This window comes from Penaeus japonicus, unplaced genomic scaffold (assembly GCF_977035675.1).
Source record: "Penaeus japonicus unplaced genomic scaffold, GWHDUDI00000001_assembly GWHDUDI00000029, whole genome shotgun sequence".
NCBI lineage: Eukaryota > Metazoa > Arthropoda > Malacostraca > Decapoda > Penaeidae > Penaeus > Penaeus japonicus.
In genome coordinates, this window is record NW_028234431.1 from 16,392,046 (window position 1) to 16,397,045 (window position 5,000).

Below are 5,000 nucleotides of genomic sequence, written 5' to 3' on the forward strand. Positions count from 1 at the left end.
TCCTTTCGCTCATGGTATTGGCAATTTCTTCATATATGATTACAATGGCTGATGATGTTCCTCTGCTTGGTCTGAAGCCATATTGCCTGGGATTTTGCAGATCGTTCATCTCCAGGTGATTACGCAATCGTATGTTCACTATTTTCTCAAAAAAAAAAAAAAAAAAAAAATGCCTGGGACTTCCAGTAGAGATATCGGTCTGTAATTCTCTACTTTTCTTGGATTTTCCCCGGCTTTCGGTATCATCCTGATTCTTGCTTCTTTGAAGTAATCAGGGAAGTAGCCAGCAGTGAAAGAGGCATTATATATGTTTGTCAGTCTCAGCAACATCTTATTTGGAAGATTTTGTAGGATTGGTTTATTGATCCTGCTTTTGCCTGGAGCAGTTCTGTTCTTAAATCTTTGAATAGTTAATTTGACATCTCTGGGGCTGATCTTGGCCATTAGTGGGTCGGTGGGGTCTAGTCTTGTGAAATCAGCAGCAGCTTCTGTAGATAGGAGGTCGATGTGTCTTCCTATTTCCTCAATAATGGACTCCTTGAAATCACTATCAAAGTAATTCTGAAGCAATTTCTCCAGTGATTTCTGAACAGGATTTCTTGTTCTTCATAAATCTTCTGATCCTGTTCGTTGAGGAGGTAGCTGCTTTCATTTCTTCCCATCAGCTTCTTGATTCCTGTCCAGAATGACTGTGGGTCTTTTCGATTCCATTCCACTTTCTTGACAAGGTCTTCCCACTGGTCGTTTGCTGCTCTCTTCCATTTCTGTGAGAGTTCTTTTTGCACTGTTCTGTATCTTGCTCGTAGGTCTTGTGTCCATCCATGAATTCCTGCATAGTGCTGCAGGTGATTCATCTGTAAATTTAGCAGTATTATTTCTGGTGTCAGCCTTGGATGGGGGACAGTTCAGTAGTTGGTCTTGGGTACATGTTGCTCGAGTGCAGCTTCAACATCGCTGTACCACTTTCGGACTTCGTCATCAATCTCTTCCAATGTTGCAGTCCTCAAGTTGGCTGCAGGCTTCGACTGGAACTGTTCCTTAAATCCTTCCCAATTAGCCATTCTCAAGTTGAATCTGCTAGAGGTTAGGCTTTTCTGTATTAGGTTGGACGTTATCTTGAGGATAATGGGCAGGTGATCACTGATGGTTGCAGGGCCCGGTTCCATCGTCATGTTGTGGTGGGCTTCATTGTTGCAGAGTGCAATATCCGGAGTGGTTGTCATGTTCCCTGTGATGAAAGTAGGGAAGTCTGCAACTGCAACCATTCTAGCAGTAGCACTGCCAACCTGGTTGCCTGCTCTGTTGTTTAGCATTGGATGGTTGGCATTGAGGTCTCCCACTATGTATGTGGGTAATCTTCTTTGTAGTAGACTGCAAGTCTTGCAATTAAACAACTGCCCTTCTTGGAGGCAGATACATTGTTGCCACTATTATTGGACCTCTGCTGGTTTCTATCTCTATTGCCAGTATCTCATCAAAGTCGTCGAGAGTGTTTGATCTCTCTTCGGGCTGCTATTGCTATGCCATCATTTGCTTCTCCAGTCCTGTTTCTCTGATAGCATAAATAGGGGAACAGTTTGAGCCTGTCTGTGTCCTTTAAACCATGACTGTTTGTCAAGACTATGTCTGCATTTAGGGCTCTGTACATGTCCGACAGTTCGTTCCTACGAACCATAGTCCACTTGAGGACGTTCTGCTGAACAACAGTGATGGTGTGGTTCACTTGGATTTGGCTGCAGGTCCATCTTCATGCTTCTTTTGGGACTCATCATAGCCATTCCTCCTCTTCCTGTAGGTTTCAGGGTCGAGGTAGGTAATAATCACACCACCGATATTTAGGGCGGCTGCCCTAATTCTCTTATGAATGGTGCTGGCACAATCATCAGTATTTCATCCTGCCGTTCTTGATGTATTCTGCAACATCTTCATCATCAATATTGCCGTTAGTAATGTTCTTTTCGGCTGTGAACAGAATGACTCCTACTGCTTTGCCTCTTGCTTCTCTGGCCTTTACATTCTTGCACCTGTCTCCCTTACATACTGTGTTACTGGTGCAGAGGGCTCTTCCAGTGGCGGCATCTCTTCTTAAAGAACTGGCAGTTCAGGCATTTCTTCTTCGGTTGCTTCTGTGGTTTCTTTTGGGGTGTCTGAGGGTTCTGTTGGAAGCATAAGCCTGAGGATGCCTGCCGAATTCACGTCGTTTGGAAGGTCCATTTCAGGGAGATTGTTTCGCCTCAGGGCTAGCTTTGCTTGTTCTGCAAAGCAGCCAGGTTGAGCAAGGTTGGCCAGGTGTGCATGCATCAAAGCGATCAGTGTCTTGACAGCCAGATTGTTGGGCAGCTGCATGGTTGGTGGCTATGTTTCTTTGATAGCCGTTTTTGTTATTTCGGCTGTGTCTTTGGTTGTCTTTTCGATCGTTTTTTCGACCTTGGCAGTTGCTTTTGCAGTGTTTTTTACCATTTCACTCAGTAGTCTACTCTCTTTCTGTGCTTGCTTCTCTCGCTTCTTTTCTTCTACCTTCGTTATTTCTTTCCTTCTGATAGGGCAGCTTCCAGAAAGAGTTCTGTGATCGCCTCTGCAGTTAAGGCATTTTTGTGGTGTAAACCTGTGTCCGGGATGACCGCATTCGCTGTATTTCTCAGAATTCTTCTTTGTGCATTTTCCCTTTACATGGCCATATTCATAGCAATTCATGCTCTGAATTACTCTAGTGAATCGTTCTTCCTCGATATGGACCGGGTTTATGTTGTAGTTGTAAAGGATTAGACCTTGTTCTTTGGTCTTCTTGGCAGTCTGCATGTCTGGGAATCGTATCTTAACAATTCCATGTTGTGGCATCTTATAGACTTCATCTACTTGCAGGTTAAGTTGTCTGACCAATTCTTCTGTAATTTCTTCATTAGAGTGGCTTGTAATGTACGAGTCCACTTTTTGACAACAATAGTCATTTTAGCTTTGATCTCAAGGGGCATCTGGGGGTCAAAACCAGAGTTCTTAAGCTTGCGGCGGAATTCTGGGGACATTATTTTGTCAACATCTTGAAGTGTTTTAGGCAAAACAATTTAGCCATTCCTTGAGTCTATTATCCTCAAAAAGTGGATGCCATTACCAAACATAAAAGAGTTCAGTTCCTGCTTTTTGGTCAGAGTCGGGATTCCATCTAAGTTTATTTTAATTTTGGTGGTCGGAACCATGGTACCGATCTCATAGCTTGGGCAAAAGGTCTAATTCCTGCCTGTGTTGTCAGATTAAGTTGACTAGGTAGACCGTGTCTAGCTGGAGTTGGCAGGAGTGTTAGAGTGGCCTGACGCCGTTTCCTAAGCCTAACCAAGGTGGCAACCTCCGAGTGTTTCCTCCAGTATCCCGACCAAGGGACCCCTTTGAGACCCCGGCCTTCGCCGTGTAAATCGCATGGTTCGCAGGGTGTGTCAATATATCATCTGCATATACAGTTACCCGAACGGGCTGAGGATATTTATCTGAAGCTATTCTGTCCATTAGTACATCAGAGAGGATTGGGCTTCATTCATACTCCTCTACGTGGAGTACCCAACTCAAAACTCCTTTCTTTTCAAAAACAGACTTGAAACCATAAACAAGCTTTCTTATCTGACAGATAGTCACCATTCCATCTCAGTAATTTTCCTGTCATATCTAATTTTGTCAGTTCATATATAATCACTTCCCCAATATATATATATATATATATATATATATATATATATATATATATATATATATATATATATATATGTGGGAAAATCAACAAAAGCCCTACATTCCCATTTAATGATAATTAGGAGTTCGTGTGTAGTTATGCTCTGACACGAAAGTGCAGAAATGCTTAAGGATGAAGCTATTTGTCCCTTCCTACCGGTTTCCCCTTGCAAAGAAAGCGTCACGAGTGCTTTCTTGTAGTGAAACCAGAGAGGATGCTCTTGCCATTATGGATTATTCTTCCTCCTCTGGGAAGAGGAGGAAGTGCAATATCCGGAGTGGTTGTCATGTTCCCTGTGATGAAAGTAGGGAAGTCTGCAACTGCAACCATTCTAGCAATAGCACTGCCAACCTGGTTGCCTGCTCTGTTGTTTAGCATTGGGTGGTTGGCATTGAGGTCTCCCACTATGTATTTGGGTAATCTTCTTCGTAGTAGACTGTACAAGTCTTGCAGTGGAACAATTGCCCTTGGAGGCAGATACATTGTTGCCAATATTATTGGACCTCTGCTGGTTTCTATCTCTATTGCCAGCATTTCATCGAAGTCGTCGAGAATCTTATGTTTGATCTCTCTTCGGGCTGCTATTGCTATCCCATCATTTGCTTCTCCAGTCCTGTTCCTCTGATAGCATAAATAGGGGAACAGTTTGAGCCTGTCTGTGTCCTTTAAACCATGACTGTTTGTCAAGACTATGTCTGCATTTCTTATCTGACAGATAGTCACCATTCCATCTCAGTAATTTTCCTGTCATATCTAATTTTGTCAGTTCATATATAATCACTTCCCCAATATATATATATATATATATATATATATATATATATATATATATATATATATATATATATATATATATATATGTGGGAAAATCAACAAAAGCCCTACATTCCCATTTAATGATAATTAGGAGTTCGTGTGTAGTTATGCTCTGACACGAAAGTGCAGAAATGCTTAAGGATGAAGCTATTTGTCCCTTCCTACCGGTTTCCCCTTGCAAAGAAAGCGTCACGAGTGCTTTCTTGTAGTGAAACCAGAGAGGATGCTCTTGCCATTATGGATTTTTTTTTTTTTTTTTTTTTTTTACCATTACATACAATACTTCTGCCATTTTCCATTACAGCAACTTAATTACGAGCCAAAAACAGTAAAAGGTCAATAGTCAAACGCCTGCTCAGTGCAGGGAAATAGGTACACACAGACACTCTCATACACACACTGTATAGATAGATGGTTAGAATTTTAGATAGACTGATATACAGTACTGCAGACATACTGACAAGTC